Source organism: Pelodiscus sinensis, chromosome 6, assembly GCF_052426305.1.
Source record: "Pelodiscus sinensis isolate ZL-2025 chromosome 6, ASM5242630v1, whole genome shotgun sequence".
In the NCBI taxonomy this organism is placed as follows: Eukaryota; Metazoa; Chordata; order Testudines; family Trionychidae; genus Pelodiscus; species Pelodiscus sinensis.
This window is the reverse complement of record NC_143057.1, coordinates 84,200,138-84,221,854: the sequence shown is the minus strand read 5'-3', so window position 1 is coordinate 84,221,854 and position 21,717 is coordinate 84,200,138.

Genomic DNA, 21,717 nt, shown 5'->3' with positions numbered 1-21,717 from the left:
TAGCTCTTCCAGGAGGTATCAATAAAACCGACTAGGTAATATAAATTATGTAAACTGCCTAGAACCCTCTATAGAGATAGTCTTGTTGAGGAAAGTGAGAAATAGCTTTTATTAAGTGCAAAATAGTAATCTGACAAACGTTTCACATGAAAGGAAACAAAAGATAAAAAGAAAGTGAGAGAAACACTTGTCTTTGGCACACAAGCCTGTTTGCTTTCTATGTCTTGTGACCTAATGGGAGGCAGAAAAAGGTTAAGATCTCCTCTTCAAACAGTGCCCTTAGGAAGTTGGCATAGGCCAGTGTGAGCATAAGAAGATCCAAGCCACCTGAATGATGGCTGGCCCGCTTTCCGAGTTCATCAACGGAATTTCTAATTCCGCTTTCAGAATCTTCATAACTGACGGTGACCGAGAAGGCAGAAAGAGCTGCCAGAGCTCTGCCAGAGTTTGTAGGGCTGCCAGTCAAAAACCTGTGCACTGGTGTAAACCAGTTGTGGAGTCACCTAGCCGCAGTGCACGAGGCATGCCTTTCTTACAGTCGCTTGCGGGATGGAGCTGCGCTTTTAAAAAATGATTTAAATTGGACAAGGTCTATGTTGTTGCAAATAGATACAGCACAAAACCAGCCAGAGTCAATACGTTCAAGTAACCAACAATCTGACAGAATCTTATGGTTTCAAGAGGTTTTGGCAGTAGCTGTAAGGTGACGCTTTGATATTCTTTGGGTAGGATTTGATTTTGTGTGCGTGTGTGATCCCTCGTATAAGGAAGGAGGTTTAAGAGGATAAGTGTTCGCTATATTTTCCAAATCAGGCTTCTCTTAAGGTAGACAACAAAAGCGGGGCACCTAAAATCACCCGTCATTTTTTGAAAAATCTGGTTTACGGTATTTCTTTTTCCAATAAAATGTTCATGTTTGTAGAAGAGCATGAGTTTATTTCAACATCCCTTTAAACACCTAAAACCAAAGCCATATGAATTCCCTTGTATTTATTTGTTTTCTAGACGGTGGAGGGACGGAGAGACGAAAGGTATGCTTTGCCTCTCAAACAACTCAGGCTCACTCTCCCTGGCATTTGGGAACATATGGTTATGGGGTAGAGGAACGTGCTGGAAAACGCCAGTCGAGCTGTGCTTGTGAATGTTCATTTCGAGTCGCAGAGAAACATCTCCCGAGTGATTGATCTCCAGAGTGATGGCAGAATAATCCCAACCACATTTGGTTTTATAACACAATTAATAATACTGCAGCCCGTGTTGTTTAAGGGGAAGGCGAAAGCCAAACCGAAACCTCGTGAAAATAAATACTCATCAGCAAATATTTTGATTAGGTAAAAATGGTTTAAGGACCTGACTTTGAAAAAGAAAATAGTCCTGATGAGAAAGGAGCGGAGGGTCCTACACGCTGGCTCGCAGGCCATCTGGGAGCGAGAGAGAAAGGAGCCTCTAGTGATTAGTCCTCCCTTGTGTGAGACTACGGGAATAGACTCATAAAGTTTTATTTGCTATTATGTCATTTAGCGGCTCGCGTGATGTTGCAATCCACCCATTTAGTTAAAGGGTATGAAAGGGCGCGGATTAAAACCAGTTCTCCCTCCTCCCCAACATCTCACTCTGCCGGAGGAGATAGAGATCTCATTGTTTTACTGCTAAGAGCCCTTTCCACGTGCGTCTATTAGGGAATTGACTTTTGTACTGGCTTTCTCCTTGGCGTGTTTGGGGAGAAGTTTAACAACCGCACCTCGTGCAACAATATTTTCTAGCACTGAACTACATCTTCCCGACCCCGCGGGTTGCATCAACAGACGGGCATTGAGGTGCGGGTGCTATAACCAATCTCAGCTTTCTGGTCTGCGGGGCAGGAGCCTGGAAACCTTAAATGCCCAAAGTCGCCCCAGTTCACAAACTGAAACCTTTAGAAACTGATTTCCCTTCAACTCTTTATTAACTACCCCTAAGGACCAGGCCTGCGCTTCTGCTCTTGCACGGTGGTGGTCTGGCTCCTCCACGAAGCACACATGCTAAACAGATTAACATGCTTTGGCTGACCCACACTTCACAAACCAGGGATAGAGTTTCTGCAGCTCCATGTGGAAATTAACCTATATGTAGCAATGGTCAGCTGCAAAGAGGGAGTTCCAGCTCAGACCAGGCAATCTAAACAACCCAATGTGCTTTGTTACTCTTGGCCTTTCCCTCCCCTCCTCATGACTAAATGTTTATTAAAGAAGAAGCGATTTCCCCTCTTTTGCTGGGCTTGGGCCTGTGTCTGGAAGAGCTTTATTTGGAAGGGCTTTGGGGGCAACTCAAAGCGCTTTGCAGAAGGAATAAAGCCGCAGCTGAAAGGCTTGTTAAATACTCTTGAAGGCCAGTTCAGATGAAAACGGCACGGCTGGGACTGGTTGTGTGGCACGAAAGCTTTGGACCGCTTTGCTTTATTGTTGTGCTCCCTTTCTCCCCCTTCCCTTAAAAGTAAAAGCACAGGGAGGTGTCCGGTGCACATCCTTACAGACCGAGACAAAAACCAGTGTTTGGGATAGTCACCTCACCGGCCGCTTCCAACGCTGCACGAGTTCGAGCCCCTCCGCCTCCCAATTTAAACTCTGCTTTTTTAGAAGAAAGTAACGACAAACCAGAGTCACTGTTGGCTTGTGTCAGGACGGGCTGTCATGGTAATAAACACACAGTTTCTCCTCCAGGAATTTCTAATCCTCCCTGCGTGGCTCTAGCCCTGTGGATAATATCATTACAGGGCTAAACAAATAAACAGTCTCTCCGAATCAAGCAGGAGGCACTGGGGACTACAATTCCTCGCTGCAAAGATGCTACAAGTAAATTTACACTCAGAACTTGGAAGCAGGCCAGGAGCTATGAATAGCTGTTCAGTTCTATAGCGCTGGCTCTGAGCTGGGAAACAGGGCTGCCCCCCTCCCTCCAGCTCTGTGTTTGCTGCAATCAATGTGAGCTATTCAGAGCTGTGTTTTCCTTACTGTCCTCTGCTGGGAACATCAAGGGCCAGGAATACTTTTATGAACCCAGGCTCAGCGAAGACGCTTTTAGTACAAAGTTAGCGGATGAAATCCAAGGGCATGGCCGAGAGGTTAACGTACTTCTACCAACCACGAGTCGAACGGTGTCCTGAGATTTCCTGGGGTCGCCGCGGCAGCAGGGTTGAGGAAAGCACACGCGTGTCTCGAAACAGCCACTTTCTTTCTACATCTGGTGACAGACGGACACACAGACGAGTCCAGCTGCAATCAAGACTCACCTTCACCAGAGATTTTAATAACAACCTACCTGTTCATTCTGGTGTCCTGCCCCAACGCATAACATAACTGACTTTCGGACTTCCCTGCAACAAAAAGTTCAGCAATCCAATGTATCTGTTTGAGTCGGGCTGCAACGGCAAAAAATCCCATGACCCCTGAATATTATAGCAAGCACCAAACTCCGCATCAAATTATGCACCGCTGATGTTCTATGTGTTTGGGAAAGATTTTTTTAAAGCACCAAAAACTTATCTTTCAGGGATGGGTGTACATTTTTTTTCTTGGAAAAATTTATACATCAAATGCAAGTTTACCTCCTCCAGGACTCGGTTGAAATGTAATTTCTGCAGCTGAGAATATTTATGGCTATTTAGCTCCCTTTAAGCCCTTTGATATTTGTACAAACACGGATTAAAGATTTCCACTTCCACATACTTTAATTTCTCTCTCTCTCGCTCTCTCTCTCCCATAACTACAAGCAAAAGCGCGAGTAGCTAAATAGTTTGGATTTTCCACTCCCATCAGTAACTTTGACACATATAAAATAATGTGGTACAACGCACCTACTGCCTGAAAATGGATATAGAAGTTAGAACCGTTCTGATACATCTTGGGCAGGGCGGCCTCTCACAGGACACGGAGTTTGCAGAGAGTGAGGAAAAAAACCCCCCAAAAGTTACACCACCAATTCTGTAACCAAGTCTGATTCTAAAGATTGGCAAAGACTTTGCTATATTAAGCATGTTTGTTGCTAACCCTGTGATCACTTAACTATTGTGTTGGAAAGGGAGGACAGCAGAAACCTACCTTATCCTGGCTGCACTTTCAATAGGTCAGGACACTGTAGCTCTTGGATCAATTTACCATGGGGCTTTGTCTACACTGCAGGGTTTTTGAGCAAGTAGCTTTTTGCGGAAGAGATCTTCTGCAAAAACTTCTTGCGCAAAAGCGTGTCCGCACCTCAAAAGCACATCGCAAAAGTGATGTGCTTTTGCGCAAGACAGCGCCCACACTGCATGGATGCTCTTGCGTAAGACTGATGGCCATTCACAGAATGGCCATCAGAGCACCTGTGCTTTTTGGGATAGGCTCTTTTTGCACAAGAAACCTCTGTGGAGCATCTACACATACCTTTTTCTGCAAGAACTCTTGCACAAAAAGGATTTATGCCTCGTAGAAGGAGGTATACTTACACCTCAAAAAGCCCTCTGTTCTGTCGACTGACTGTAGATTTTCTTGTGCAAAAACGTGCTTGAGGTGTGGATGCTCTGTGGGTTTTTGTACAAAAATTGCTGGTTTTGCTCAAAAACCCTGTAGAGTAGACATAGCCCTTTGGCACACGATTTATCCAAACCTTTTATGCTGACTCAATGATAATATCCCATTCTTCTTTCTCTGACTATCAGTTACACTGACTGCATGGAATCCACACTGATTCATGGATTTTATGTGCCATACAATTTTCTGTATTAAAAAGAAATCCAATTTCCTTGCCACCCCTCCAGTAGACTACTCGTGAGGGACTGATTGGTCACGATCTTGGTTCTCCTCATTGCTCAATCAAGTAAACAAAAGGAACAAGAATCCACTTATGGGGCCCGATCTTGCAATCCTTAATGAGGCAAAATTAAACTTGGCTTCACTGGTAGTTTTGCGTGAGTAAAAGGAGCAGGATCTGGGTTTGGGGGAGAAAACATGACCCCGCATTTGTTTCATTATACAGTGCTGAATCCCCATGTGACAATAGCATACGTTGGTGTTGCCTTATGCTTTGTCTCTGAGGTTGGAGGCTCCATTGACCATAGATTTGTTAAGGGGCAATATATTTTGGTGACCTTTAAAATTCCTGCTCAAGTTGGTATGTTAATCTGGGTCCATTGCAGGTCAGTGAGAAACTGAGCACTGGATGGGGTTGTAAATTTCACCTATTCTCCTTATTTAAAAACCAGCATCATTATAGAGTGCTTAAAATCCATAACATTCAGCCCTCCAATCAAAGCCTGAAAAGAAATAAACTCCATGTTGTTGGATAACTAGTGTTAAAGGGGCAACATAAGGTTGAATTTGGTATCATTTCATTTGAGTGATAATAGTCATCTGGCCTATCCTTGCTATTCCCCTCTTCCCCTACCCATTCAGCCCCATTCTCTCAGATGATGTGAACAGACAGCTCCCTTCTCCTTTACATATCCCAGCCTAGGCCCTGGCACTCTCTTTTTTCCTGAACCTGATGTTTCTGCTTTTCAAACATGCCAAGAGTTATGAGAAAAAACAGCAATACATGAGCAAATATACCCACTAAAAATGCTGCTACACCCTCTTGACAAGAAATCCAGGGCTTGATTCTATTCCTGTTCATATCAAAGGGGATTGTGCCATCAATTTCAATAGAACAACTTGGTTAGGCCCCTGTATGACAACAATCTTATTCCAATGATGTTTGCGGGAATTGGGATAGTCTGGGATATCACTGTTTAGATACAATGTTATGTTTCCTGCTGACAGAGATAGCAGGGGAGGAGAGGAACGCCCCCAATCAAGGTGTTTCTTCCATACAGTGAAATTCAGAATTGACAGCTCTTTCCAAAAAAACATTCAACCTGAGGAAAAGGCACAACTACTTCGTGAGCACCCTGTCATACAAACTCCTTGACCGGAGGGGGATTTGCCTGATATGCTTGTAAGATGGTTCTGAAATCATTCCTTAGAAATTCCTGAAGAGAAGAATAAAATCTGTTTTTTCCCACTGACTGCAGGCTTAGCACAGTGAGTTCATTTATTAGAAGCAGGGCCAGCAATGCAAACCCGAGGGAAAGGCTCTGAGAAGAAATAAGATTCATAAACGTATTCAGAGAACAGGGTTTTTTCCTTTGTGGGTTTCCTTATGATGCTCAGACCACACAAACAGTTTTAAGGTCTCCTTTGCCTTCCCCAGGCTCTGTCATTGCCTTCCCCAATGTTAGTCTAGTCCAGTGTTTCTCAACCTTTTTCTATAAAGTACCCCTTGAAAAAAATTGTAAGTACTCCCAGTACCTACAGGTTTTAGACACAAATTTTTTTTCTACCATTGTAACACATTTGTTTAAACAATTTAATTGTAGCTGGGCAGGTGATGAAATTCTTGGGTGTAAAAAGTACAAAAATAATAAAGGGCTGTAAAACTTAAAAATAAAAATTCAGTTTTCTCCAAATTGCAGTTGTGTTGACATACCCCCCAGACTTCTCTTGAGTACCCCTAAGAGTACTCGTACCACTGGTTGAGAAACACTGGTCTAGTCCAGTCTAATCGAGGGGCTTAAAACCTGTGTAAAGACATCTCTGTACCTTCCTCAAGAACATCTGTTGACACTTCCTAGTAGGAAAGTCCCTTATTACTGCGCAGTGCTGGCTCCCATAACTCTTTTCCATTCATACCCCCACCAGTTGAGTCATTGACTCCAGCCTCCTTTCTGCTGGAATCAGAGGATGTGGCTGCTTTTACTGGCAAAACTGTAGCTACCTCAGTAATGTGAAAATGCAAGGAGAGGTTTAAAGTTCAACCTCAGCTCAGTACAGAGTGGACTTTCTGGGTGAAAGGACTCCTCTGTCAATCCCTCTCCTGAGACACTTAGGTTTAAGGAAATGTTTGCACTGCCCTGGAGGAAAAGTTGGCCGCTTGTTTTTCTTTTGTGTTTAGGCACTCTGGAAGGAATTCCTGGGGGCACAATTACCTCACATGTGGTGAGTCAGAAAAAGTCCAAAGAGAAAGGTCATCTGGATGTTTCGGTCCAGCACAGAAAGGGGGGAAATCCATCTTGGAGAATAAAACAGGAACAGGCAACTAACCCCAAGATGACAACAAGCAGTCCATTAGTTCAAAACACCAATGTGGAGTTCCATTTGCACACAAAGGCACAAATGGGTTGCATTAGGGCTTTCAAGGAATTAGATAAGGTGGTAAAACAGTAGAGGGCAAAGTCACCCACACATGCCTCAGTGTTTGTCAGAAAATAAGTGTATAAAATCCCAGAGAGCTGAGAATTCAGAATCGGTACACTGGAGACAATGGAATCTGTTTCACAGCAGTTGAAGATCTGGCTGTACACCTCTTATTAATTACCACAGTAACTTTTAATCCTTTGCATGGAGAATATTTAGCATTGTGTGGAGATGCAGAGAACAATTACTTAATCCTTGGAAGAAAGAGAAGTAAAAATATCCCCATTTTACAGATGGTAAAACAGGCTGAGAGGTAATGAAAAATTAGTTCAAGTCCCCCTCACTAGCAGGTGGTAGGACAAGAGCTGAGGGTATGTCTACACAGCACCCTAAACTCAAAATAAGATATGGAATTTGCACTATACAAATTGTGTATCTTATTCTGATTGCATTTTGAGAGAGGCAATTATCAAATTCGGCATGTGTACACAGTGCAATTTTTCGAAATAACACACTATTTTGAGACATCCCTTAACACTCATGGAACAAAAGTTACCAAAATAGCATGCCTGTTATTTCAACAAATATTTTGAAATATTGTGAAGACATGGGTTAGCTATTTTGGGATACCTATGGTATCCCGAAATAGCCATGCAGTGTAGACATAGCATCCATCTTCCAGGTCACAGTGCCACCCAGAAACAAATGAGAAGCAGGGGAGTGTGTTGTTTCAATCCAATTGCCTGAAAACCCCAGTAACCCATGTCAATATTTCCTGTTGTAACTAACCAGGACCAATCTAAAGCAATTCTAAAATGTCAGTGTGATGCTGCCATCTTGGCCCATACACTGGGGCATGAGAAGGGAACCCCAGAACTTAAAAGGATGAATTGCTACAGCTTGACCTAAAGAGCCAGCCTCTGTAACTTGGGTCTATAATAGACTCACATCCTGTGTGGATTAGGCACAGAGAAGGACACAACATACTGACTAGTGGGTAACAACTTCTTGTTCATAAAACCAAATTATTACTCACATCAATTACAATGGGAATATTGCAGTAATGCCTAAGAAGAGTTGGGGATGTAGATAAGCAAATAAAATTGAAAGCGTGGTAACAAAAATTACAGGTGTAAGTGGGGAATAGGTGAATAGTTTATTAATTATAAGCAGCCCAGAAGCTGTTAAAATCAGATTGCTGGTAATTTTGGAGCTATCATCAAGCTTAATCCTTATCCAAAAGTTCATCTGGTAAAGAAACTGTGTACACATCTCTTTACAGTTGGAAGACTCTATAGCATCTGATGAGTTTTAAAGAATAGACCATTGCCCCATGTTATTTATTATTATTTTGTAATTAAACATTTGTACACAGTGTTGTGATGAAGGGTATGGTGATCTTCAGAGAGAAAGTCCCTGTAGTCCCTGTGCTGAGCATTTTAAAATCTATTGGGTTCCTTGGCACTTTATGCCTCCAATAGGCAGGTTCTGGCTGCACTGCTGATGTAAGTGGCCTCAGGAAAATCAGTGCAGGGGATTCTCTGCTGGTGGAGAACGAGCATTGGAAAAAACTCTGTGCACTACTGGCCTTCATCAGCATTGATACCACACAGTGCATTCTGCAAATGATTTAGTTCCTATTGAAGTCAATGGGAGCTGGAGCTGGCCTCAACTTCTGAAATCACAAAGCTTGCCAGATTGGGTTGTGGGGTGCTTGCAGCCTGGTAGACTCAGAGGTATAAGTATCAGGGAAACCTCAGCATACAGGACAGCATCATCAGCCTGTCCCTCTTGCTCTCTACTTTGGTACTGGGAAAGACCAGCACATGACTGATGGGTAATTTGCATGCCCAAGTTTAATTTTCCTAGCTTTGTTATGTACTCAGAAATATAGTGACTCACAGTTACACATATTTGTACCTAAAATGTGTATGAGCCACACAACCAGCTGATCACTACTATATACACACCTGAAAAGGATACTTGTGATACATAACACTTTGGGAGCCAAACTGATCTGTGGCATGAGTCCATGCTAAGCAACGTACAGCCTGGGTCACAGTGCAGGGAGGAGAACCTTCCCTGCTGTGCCTCCACTTCCATTCCCAGGCAGGGTAAGGAGTGGGTGGAGTCTTGCCTCTAGCCTTCTCCCATCATGCTAGACATTGCAGCTGAACTGGAGGAAGCAGAAAACTGTCTCATTTCTGTCCATGATCTGCTCATCACCCACTCTGCTGAGCATGGTTCTGTCCCTTTGACAGGATCATGGTCACTCTCACCTAGCTTCTTGTGAGCACTCCCTTTAAACAACAACTTGTAACCTAATTCTTAGGCAGCTATGACATCATGAAGTCATGCTAAAATATTTAATATTGGGTCAAATTCATTCTTGGTCTAATGCAATTGATTTCAGCAAGTTTCTACTCAGGGTGGATTAGGCCCAATCTCAGTCACAGAGCACAAAGCCAGGTGGCATATTTAAGTTCTTTCCAGACTTGACTTGTCCTGTAGTATGTTTTTTTGAGGAGTGGAAATATATAAAAAATTTTCAGACTTTAAGACCAGAAGGAATTATAATGATAATCTAGTCTGACATCCAGCACATTGCAGGGCTAAGGATTTTACTCACCTACTCCTGTAATAGGCCCATAACCTCTGGCTGAGTTACTGAAGTCCTCACATCATGATTATATTATATCTCTGATTTTCTTAGTTAAATCCAGGAAACAGAATTTCTTTCAATCTCTGTGAAACAGCAAAATTTATCTTCACGCTATTTAACATTCTTTCAACTCTAGACTAAAAAAACTTGAGTGAGGAATTAAAATGAATCTTAATCTAATGACTTTTAAATAGTGAATGTTATACAAAGGAAATTCTGCATACTGATGCATACTGAACTCTATAGTATCTATTATGAGATACTTCTTCTGTAAGATTTCTCTATTAGTAGATACAAATCTTTTTCCATCCTCTGATAACACTGAGGACAATTGAGTCATATAGATGTAATGGAAGGTAGAATTTGGTTCAATATCTCTGCATCTCAGATCTCATAAATAAAAATTCTGTGGCTTCTAAGAGCAGCCTCTTAGTAATTGTAAAACTGTATATAGCATCTACTGCTGTATGTGAGTATGAAAGATGTTCTGTTTATTTTTCTGGCACAGAGTTAACTTTAAAAAGAGATTACTTAACTGAAGAAAACATTTCTTGACATGCTGAATCACCATTTGAACCAAATCTCCTCCTTTAGCTTAAAGAGAGGACGAGTGCATTCTAGCCTGTTTAATCCATGCGATTCTCAGTGAATTCATTTGGTTGGTAAAACAAAATGTACACAGTGTGAAACAGCTTGCCATCAATTAAACAGTTTTGTTTAGGCAGATTGCTTTAGTAATCGTCTTTAACTTGCAGAACGTTAAATAACTCCTTGAGATATATTCTACAAATGCAGTGTCTTTTTCTCTGTATAGCTATGACTGGCTGTTACTGAATATACTTTGTTTTCTGAGTCATTCTGATTCTTTAATTATTATTCTTTTATGCTTTCTTTGGTGAGGGGGATTAAGAATGTTATGTATGTTTACTAACATTTCTGTATGTATCAGTATTCTTCAAACTGGAATTACAGTGGGGCTGCCCAGCTGTTAATCTTATCATTACTTTATGCTTTTTGAATATTGAACAAAATCCTTTAAAAGCCACATTATTAATGTCAGAGGACTGAGGCATTATTATATTTGTTAGCACTGTGCAGAAAATATACAGAAAATCCCTGTTCAGGGAATTCGTCTGCTAAGGGTTGCCTGAACACTGCTAAAGACTCATGTGCTTAACGTTATTCGTGATTACCCCTGTTGTAGTGAATAGAATTGCCCAGATATTCATAAGTGTATGAAGGAGTGAGGTTTAAAAGACAGCACAAAAGACAAGATAGAATCAGGATACCTTGAGGCAAAATTTTCAACATGATCACATAAATCCAGAATTAGGCACCTAAATGAATGAATGACCTGGCTTACAGCTCTCATTGACTTCAATAGGATTTGGATGCCTAAGTGCAGGGGTGGGAAACCTTTTTTGAGTGGGGGGCATTGACCCACAGAAAAATCAGTTGGGGGCCTCACACAAGTGGAAATAAAAGTGAGAAGTGAGAGCGGAAATAAAATCCCTCACTGTGGCCCCCGAATGAGAAGAAGAAAGACACTCCTCACATTACCCTCCCACACCAGAACCTAGAAGGGCTCAGTCTAGTTGATTGTGTGCTCCAGTGCCATGAGGTATATTGGGGGACTGGAGTGCCAGCATAGGTTCCCCAGTGCTGGGGGTGGCCCTGAGCCTCAGAGGCCAGATCCAGGCAAGCCAAGGGCCACATCCTGTCCCCAGGCTGAGGTTCCCCACCCCTGCCTAGCTGGGCCACATTTTAAAACCTTGATCTCAGATTTTTTTTTTTTTGGTAACTGAATGAATTACTTTTTCCTCTATGCTCAGCTATCTCTTTTCTCCTTTCATGTATTCTTGGGGTGCAGAAGGGACACACACAAAAATGTGCATGCAATTACATGCCAGGGACAGGGAACATAGCAGCATACATAAGATACCAGCAGGGACCAGAGTCAGGGACTGACTAATTTAGGAGAAAGCTGACTTGGATGAGCTCACTAATATAACAATACATTTCTGAAGCATTTTAATACAGGCTTTGTTAAACATGAAGCACATTTTGGCTTTTTCATCATCCCCCCACCTCTCCATCCCCACCCTCCTCAAATATGCCAAGTTACAGGCTGACAAAATATTTGTTTAAAATTATGAGCAAATGAAAAAAGGGGGTTTTATTGGAACTCCTTAACCTTCAGTTAACCATCACCAATACAAAACTATAATTCATATGCATTAAGGGAGGTTAAATGGGTTCAGAAACAGTCAGGTATTCTAGGTACAAAAGGGAGTAGTTGGCTACATTACAAATGGTACCCCATTGTGGCAAAATAGTGGAGGTTTTATCTTCAACGGTACATTTATTTTGCTGTTTAAACTTCATGCCAAACCATTAATATTCTTTTATTGTCATTTATGATAGGTTAATTTCCTCATGTTTCCTTTTCTCCTTGAAGATTCCATATAGTTTCTGCAGCCCAGGCACGAAAGTTAACTTTACTGACAGAAACATTAAAATGTTTTACTATGTGAACTCACTGAGTGTAGTACCCGCTTTACCTGATCTAGTACATGATTTATACGGTTTCCACATCCAAATGATATAAATTACATCTGTTGCATGTTAAGCCATATTCAGCCTTCAGTAAGTCTGCTTTCACAATATCTTCAGTTTTTCTAATGCATGAATAATATTTTCTGAAAATGCTAATATCGCTGTTATATTTGACTAATGTCCCCAAATATGAAATAACCACACCCAAAACCACTGTAATGAAAAAAGCATGCTACAATTTATGTTAGTTATACTGTAGCAGTACAGTATAACACTGTAGAGCACCTCCTGCCTCTCTTGTTACTCAGAATCCCACATTGTTTGTTTTGGCTTATAAATGCCTATCTTCAAACATTCAAGTCAAGCTTTAGAAATCTACATTTTACTTATAATCATGAAACAACATTTTTCAAATTGGGGGTCAGTGCAGAAACTCCAAAGGGTCCATGGGCCCCACTGATCAAGTCCTGCTGCCTCCCAGTGCCTTCTGGAGTCTGCAGCCAGGGGCTAAGGCTGGCTTACCTGCCCTAGTTTTACGCAGCTCCTGGAAGCTGACCTTAGGCACATGGGCAACCAAAGAGGTTCCATGTGCTGCCCCTGCTCAACTACCAGTTCTGCACTTGTGGGGGTCAGAGCAGCCATGGCCTCACTGGCCATCCATGCACACTGCAGGGCCCTGGTGGCTGCTTCTTGAGACCTGTGATAAATGCTGCTGGCACCCCTAACCTCTCATCCAGGGCTCCACCCCAACCTCCACATCTCTAGCCACAGCTCCCTGTCCCAGCCCATAATCCCCTCCCACACCCAAACTCCCTACTGGAGCCTGTGCCCCACACTCCTCCTACACTCCAACCCTCTGCCTCAGCCCAGTGAAAGTGAATGAGGGTGAGGCAGAGCAAGCGACAGAGGGAGCAGGGATGGAGCAAACAGAGGGCAGGCCTCAGAGAAGGGGAGAGATGGGGCAGAGTCTCAGAGAATGGGTTCCAGGAGGGTCCCTGAAAAATTGTAAATTAAAATAGGGTTCTTGTGGGTTGCTGAAGACTGAGAACTGCTGTCATAAAATCAGGGCCCTCTATAGGCTTGCACAGCTGCATAGAGAAGAACACTGCTAAATTTGGGGTAACATTACAAATGTAGTAGTACTCTTGCTGAGTATGCTTTGGGCAGCACTGGCTCCAGAGGCCCCAATGCCCTGGCCCTCTGCCTCAGTCTCCCAGCCCTCCACCTCCTGCTTCACCTCCCAGCCCTGTCGAACCTAATCTCCCGGTCCCCTACCCTCTGCTCCATTTCATGGTTCCAATCACCCAGCCTCCCAGCCCCTGCTCTGCCTCTCAGCCCTATGAGTCCCAATCCCCTAGTCTCCTGCTCCTCCTCCCAGCCCCATTGGCTGCACTGCTCCCCCTTCCACCTGCCACTGACCCACAGCTCCAGCCATCAGAGCCACTCAGTCTGACTGCTCCCTCACCAGCCTCCCTGCTTTCCTCCTGCCCCGCCCCCAGCATGCGCAATGATGTGGCTGCTCCCCACATGAGAGATGGAGGGTCCAGGTCCTAGGGCTGTGTAAGACACCAAAAACATAAGGAGGGCTCTGCATAAAACATAGGCTTTGCCAAGCTGAACCAGACCCAGATCTTGCTCCTGGCCATAGATGACACTTGATTCTACAGAGGAAGATAAAAACCTCTTTCACATTCATAATCCAGGTAGTTGACTGACTAATTCTGTGTGTGTGTGTGGGTGGAGGAATCCTTCCTGACACCTTCCCGGACAATCATGTACCCTGAAACACAAAGTTTGGATTATTCTTATTTTAACTGCATTCTTTTAAGAGAGGATATACAGGAGGCCCCCAACTTGCGACCGCCCGAGTTCCGACCCCTGCACTTACAACCATTTTTGTAAGAGCAGAAGGGGCCGAAAACCCTTGACTTATATCCTCGGCCTGCATTTACAATGGTGCATGGTGCCTATCATAAATGACGGTTCGAGTTATGATGCCTCCGAATTGTGATACTTCCCCTGGAACCAATCACGTTGCAAGTCGGGGAACTCCTATATAATTTTATCCCAGTGTAGTAGCTGTATAACAGTGAAGTTTATACGATTTTATTGTGGCTTGGGTTTGTAAATGACACAGTAAGCGATGGCAGCCTGCACTAAGAGAGCTTTGTCTCTGTGCCTCTTAGGGCACCAGGTCTGCAATGAAATCCACATGGGTGGACCCCTGTGCTAAACGCTTTGCTCTGCTGAAGCCAACATACAAACATAAGGCTGCAGCCTTGTGGCTGAGAGTACGACTATGGACTAAGGGAATTTTGCAAGCAAAAACAGTTTATTTACTGGGGAACAATGAATATTTCAGACCATAAAGTAGCTTGAAGACAGCACTTATTTTGCACACAGTATACAGGCCTTCATACAGGCTCAAGCAGACTGTGTGTGGAGGGTGGTACATATCCCATGACAGCTGCCTCTTCCAATGAAAGCATCTTCTTTGGTGACTACTTAGTTCCTCCTAACTGTTCCTAGTGCTGGTTTGCCAGCTTATAGGAATTTGATTCCCATCAAGCCTTTGGAAGGGGTGGCCTGTGGCCACTTTGCAAGTAAGTGTGGTCTGCTGGGCCTTCCTCTCTTCCATCTAGGGATGTGATGGACGAGATGATAGGCTAGTCGACTAGTCACTCCCCTCCCTCCCATGCCGCTTGATGCCTCTATCAGAAAGAGGCAGCAATGTGGGAGGAGAGGGAAGAGGAGGGGGTACCTGGCATCAGGTTCCTCGGAGAGTTTCAAAGCAGCAGTGCCATGTGGAGCCTGGGGTCAGCTGGGGACAAAACAGCTCCATAGGCTCCACGTGGATAAGCATATGCTTATCGGGTAGGTAAGTAGTGACTTGACTAATTGCTTCCCTGCCCCCGCTGCCTCTAACAGAGAGAGGCAGCAAGGGGGAGCAGGAGCCGGTGCTGGGTTTATCTGAATTCTAAGTGGGAAATCAGCACGAGCAGGGACTGAATCAGTCCCAACTCGTGCTGATCCCGACTGCTGTGCCTTTTCCTTTGAAATATATTGGAGCTGCCTGCGGCTCTTGTACATTTCAAAGGAAGAGGTGCAGCAGTCAGATCGGATAGCGAGCACAGGGATAGAGCAAGGACTCCCCTTGTTGACTAATCAAGTAGTCAGTAGAAATTCCATTGACTACCCGATTAGTTGGTTAATTGAATTTTAACATCTCTACTGGGTACCCTTTAGTTAAAGGTAAATTTCTGCTTTCTTTTTCCTTTCATCCAGCATGGCTACGTCTACACTGGCCCCTTTTCCGGAAGGGGCATGTAAATTTCACGAGTCGTCGTAGGGAAATCCGCGGGGGATTTAAATATCCCCCGCGGCATTTAAATAAAAATGTCCGCCGCTTTTTTCCGGCTTTTAAAAAAGCCGGAAAAGAGCGTCTAGACTGGCCCCGATCCTCCGGAAAAAGCGCCCTTTTCTGGAGGCTCTTATTCCTACTTCAAAGGGCGCTTTTTCCGGAGGATCGGGGCCAGTCTAGACGCTCTTTTCCGGCTTTTTTAAAAGCCGGAAAAAAGCGGCGGACATTTTTATTTAAATGCCGCGGGGGATATTTAAATCCCCCGCGGATTTCCCTACGACGACTGCTGAAATTTACATGCCCCTTCCGGAAAAGGGGCCAGTGTAGACGTAGCCCAGATGTTTAATAGATTTAAGACATCAGAGGTTTTTATTTTTGTCATAATTATTATATAAATTCATAGCAAACATATATTAAATTACAAATCCCCCAAAATAGATTAATACGGTTTTAATTGGAAAGACAAATGCTAAAAAAAGAAAAAAAGAAATTTATTACAAACCTGATTTACTATATGAATCTCATGCACTCAGTGTTGTGGCACAGAATACCAGTGGTTTTATGTAGCAGTAATGAAAACTCTATCTATGCTCTTACAAGGCACCCATCATGGTATTTGGTGCTTCCTTAGTGTTGAGTAAAAAGCTATAATAGTTTCTCTTTTTGGCTGGATTTTTTTTCTACTCAGTACTTGCAAGGGAGAACAACTGAATAGTTCAGCAGTATCCATTGGCCTAATCCTGCAGTGTCTGGAATATGCACAGCTCCCATTGGCTTCACCAGAAGTGGAGGGCTCTGAGTCTTTGGTTGGATTCAGGCTGGTGTTTGCAAAATACTCTTAGGATTTTTATCTTCATTGTATGCTCTTTATCCTTCAGTTTTAACCTTCCCCCCTCATTATCTGTAGCCACTCATTCTGATCATTTAGTTCTGCAGAGGGGCAAACAGCCTCCTCCGAGAGTGACGGTATCACCCAGCTGCTATTGCCTTCTCTTCACTGACAGTAAACAGGTCAAAGCTACAATGCACTCACACTCCAGGCTGCTCTGTAAGGACTCCAATTCTGAACTCAATTTGAGTGACTGCAACACTGAGACAGCTAAGTTTTCTAGCCCATTGTAGTTCGGTGGTTCTTTACATGCAGTTCTCACTGTACAAAGCCTTAGCTGCAGGGAATATAACCAACAGCATATAAAAGACACTTGTCTGATTGTTTAGAGAAACAGATGTAAAATGTTAGAAACAACAAGAAACTACACCTGTGGCAACTTGTTTCAGTACAGATGGGTACTAAGATATTAGAGATGAGGGCATGTGTGTTTTCTAAGGATGTGGAATTTGATCACAAAGTCTCCTTTCTGATTATGCCAAATTACCCATTGTCCTGTATTGTTTCTGCAAGACCACAATTATTATATGACTTGTTGGAAGAAATAGGAGGCATAGTTTATTCCAATGAAGGTAAAGGGTGTGAACTATAGTTTACAGACAAGCAATATTTGTCATATAGTTGCCCATGGTTCTTTCAAAGTAAACAGGAAAAAAAGTAACACTGTATTTGAATTACACTTCACAAAAAAGCCAATTCAGCAAGTAATTGAATCGTCCAAAACAAACACTTCCCCTTGAATACTAGCTGTACTAAACCCACTGATCCAATTTAGCTTTTACTACCTCAAAATACATCCGTTCCTGGGGAACAGTTTGACCATCTGACTCAGTAATGAGGTCGGAGAGCTGGGTGCCCCATAGAAATCTCTAAGTTCACTGATGTTTGCATCATCTTATCAGAGATTTGTCTTTATAGCTTTCCTGTTTTAACCCAGGTCATAAACACTGTAACCATTAACAGGTTTCACTGTTCAGAATACACAAATGTGCTCATAAATGGAAATGCAAGATGCTGATCTGTAATTTCAGGCCTATAAAATTGTGAGTATGGGGAAGTTGAGGAGGGGAGAAGGAGAGATGTTTTTATCACTTATGAAATATGGACCTTCCAATGACTCATTTTTCAGCTATGAATATCAACAAACAAACAACCTCCCCCACAAAACCCACAACCAAACCATCCTTAAAAAGAATGGGAGGGGGTCTTTTCAGAGTTCCAAGATTCCCTGCTAGAAAGCAATGCAAATTGTCCCTTCTCAGCTGGGGCATGCAAAACATGTTTAGTGTCTGTTGCACTCCCAATCTTGCTAATCTGAGATGAAATGACCAAGCTAGAGTCCTGAATACAGATCTCTGTGTGTAGCGTTCAAATTGCTGAGCTCCTCCACAGATTTAATCTTTGAGTTTTCAGGAAGGGAGGGAGAAAGGATGGTCTATATATGTGCTCACCTTAATTTGGACTTCAAATATAGCTTTGGAAGTGCCTAGGAAGTAATGAGTAAGTACATTCAGTGGGTACCAAATCCAACTTGCAATAGCTTCTTTGGGCTTCAATGTTTTGACATTCAAGAAGCAATTCGTAAATATCATGCCAAAGGGTTGTTGGAAGCATGGACCCTTTCTCTACAGCCACATAACATCAAATAAATTCAACACTGGAGAGAATATTTTCAAAAAACTGAGTCTAAATTGCCAAAGAGGCAGCTAATTGAATACCTAACAAGAAAATGGGATATAAACAATTTTCAGAGCAGTTCATAAGCCCATGGAAGTATTGTCTGGGTACAGGGTGTTTGTGCTTAATGCTTGGATGCTATGGGTCTGGCCAAAGATGGCAACCCTTGGGGAGACTTAGGTGATTGAAAGCTAGAGATGTTTGGGTGGTGCCGTAGGTGAAAGGTGTTAGACTGCATGCCTCTGGTGTCAGGTCAGTGCTAGAGAGGCTCTGAGGCTTTTTGCTCACACAGAGAAAGGCTAAAAGAACCCTGGATAAGTGAGTCAGAGGCATGTGCAAATTTGATTTGGAGTGGTGTGAGCATTAAAGGAAAATGTTAAGGTTTGAAGTGCTGTGGTGAGGGTAGGGTGTATGTGCTTATTATTTTGGTTCACAGCTTTTTGGTGGACAGTTCTGAGTTGGACTAATACTGCGTCCTCCCCATCAGGGTCCTGCAACAGGTGTTTACTGTAAGTGGGCAAGGGCACTGGCTTATGTTTGGCAAATCTGGGATGGAGGACAGAGTCTCAGACAGATCAACTTATGGGAGCATCCAACTGTATGGGTTGCCACCCCTAGAACATGGGTTTGGAAAATGGGATCCCAGTTCTTGGAGATCTGTCAGTGATGCTATTCTGGAGCCACCCCGATGCTCAGGGAACTCTATGCCACTCTCTGATTCTCTGCATTTCTGTGAGCCCTGGTTAACAATTCTGCATGCCACCTTTTGAGCTTCTTATGAACTACATTACTACAGCCTCATTGATTATGCAGCCCTACCTCTTTCATTGTCCACGCTGTGTCCTGAATAAATCAAAGGTCCAGTTGCAAAAATAACGTACAATAATGTAACTCAGGGCACTGATAAGCCATATTCACAAGGGAGCAGAATTATGGCTACCTTCTAACTTTCCAACTCCAGTAATCTTCTTTTAATGCGGGCTGTGTTTGGGTGTGTTATTCATTGCTACTCAGTTCTCTTTGCAAGTGGAACACTACAGGACTTATTGACTTCAGTGCAAAGATGTACAAGAGTTAAAGGAGGCACCGACTTGTTAGTTTTCTGAATAGCCTTCCCGTGCCACGCTGTAAAAATCAGATTGATTTCTTATGGCATCCTAATGCAATGAGCAAAGAACCAGGAAAAGGCCTCCAGAAGGGTCATACTCAGTTGTACAATGGTTTGTTCTGCAGAGCTTCCATAACATCTAATGAGCCAATATCGGGGGGGGGGGGGGGAAACCAGCACAAAAGCTAATAATTGTACTTGCAGCTCTAATGTGCTTTAGAGTAAAAACCCTGTGGTTAGCAAATCCAACTTGGAATAGTTTATTTGGCCTTAAACTCTCCATCATTTTAAGAACTGCTGCTTACATATTTCACTAAATAATTTGAGCTTTTCTGTAAACTGGCCTCTTTCCAGACCTATAATGACAAAAGTATTTTGAACTGGCTGTTTTCTGAGCATTGCTTTTTAAAATATTGTTGTATCAGCCCCTCAGCTGCTGTGAGTCAGCATAGCTTCATTGACTTGAATGGGCTCTACCCAGGGCTTAATTTAGAATGAAAGAAGTGCTGGGGCTCAAGTGTTTTTCCCTTTTGTACTTGATGTGCCAACGCCCAGCCTGGGGCTATGAACTACCAGCTAAAAGAGTGCGGGGGGGGGGGAGAGCACCAGTGCCTGATCTGAAGCCCTTCCCTGGTTTAGTCTTCTGTGCTGCCTCACCCCCTTCGCTCACCCCTATGGATAGTAAAAGGTGGGAGGGCTATGTGATGTGGCTGCATCCCTCCATTGCAGCACTCCTGCTATGAACAGTCAACCCCAGGGGTGCCAGGGCTGAGCTCTGGCAAGCCCTGATGCAAATTGGCATAGGCTTTGCTAGTTTACATCTGCTGAGGAACTGGTCCACTGATAATTCATCTCTGTACTATATGAGGTTTCAAGTGTAATGGATGCCATTAACTAGATCTAGGTTTAGCTACTTGACTAACAGCTCATGTAATTCTAATGAGCATGTTGACATGTCTCCAAACAGATTTGTTCTTAACGTGTTGTGGGGCTTGCATACTGTTGTGTAAATGGCCAGGCTAAAACTCACTTGCATACAGGAGAAGTTTCTTCAGGGAATGTTATGGTGCACACTTACATCTCACCACCAGAATTACAGGCATCTTTACTTACAACATCCCTTCTAGGCCATCTACCTCTCTGCAGTTCAGCCCTCCTGCTGTGAAGCATCTAGTTCAGATCCCTTTTAAGGTTGCAAAACCAGAAACTAATATCCAAAGTCTCTCAGCAAATCAGGCCCGCCTCTGAGCTCTATCTTCAGTCTTTTTTCTCAGCTAGTCTGAAGTATTCTCTTGAGCTCTTTGTGATGGTCCCTCTGTCCTCTTGAAGTTTCCACAGTCCCTGTGATTCCGCTCCTCACTAAACTCTCAACAGACACTTCAACCTCATAATTATGATGTCACTTGCAGTGGTTGTGGCTCTTTAACCTTTTCTAGCCCATGGCGGAGTTTTACTCCATCACAAGGTAGTAACAAAAGTAAGTTAGTAGAAGCAACTTCCATGGGAGTGGGATCTTTTTTACTCTAAATGAAGAAAAAAACTAGCCTTCTACTGTAAAACATCCAATGCAATAGTATCTAATGTTATTTTCTATAGCATTTTGTATGCCACTGGCTAGAGGCCTTTCCTGAGCTGTTTTAAAACCATGGCAGAGAGATATAATAAACACAAGCAATGTGAGAGAGATAATAAGAACTAAAGGTAAGGAAAAAAAGACTGTAGCTGTGTTTCAAACTCAGGTGGTGAGTCAGTGCAGAAGGAAAACCCAAGTGTCCCAGGCTGCAGAGAAAAAGGCTGTTGGCTGGAGAGACTAGAGCTCATGGAATTGTTTGTAACTAATGATTTATTCAAATGTATAGGTCTCCTCTTTTCTCGTAGTGACTTGTTCATGAGTCTGCCACATGCTCCCAGGTAGTTGCAGAATATTTTTGAGAAACAATTCTTGGATCAGGACTGAGGCTATGTCTACACTACAGAGATTTTTCAGAAAAACATTGGTTTTTCTGAAAAACTTCACTTACATCCACACTGCAATCGTGTTCTTTCGAAAAAAATGGAAAGAACAGAGGGGTTTTTCCAACACTGGTAAACCTCTTGCTACGAGGAAGAAGCCTTTTTCCAAAAGAGCTCTTTTGGAAAAAGGCATGTGTGGACAGGGAAGAGGGAGTTCTTCTGAAAGAAGAGGAAAGAGGAAAAAGCACAGGTGCCCTGGTGGCCACTCCATCCATAATAATCACAGCTTAAATGTGAGATAACGTCCATTCAGTGTAGACACTT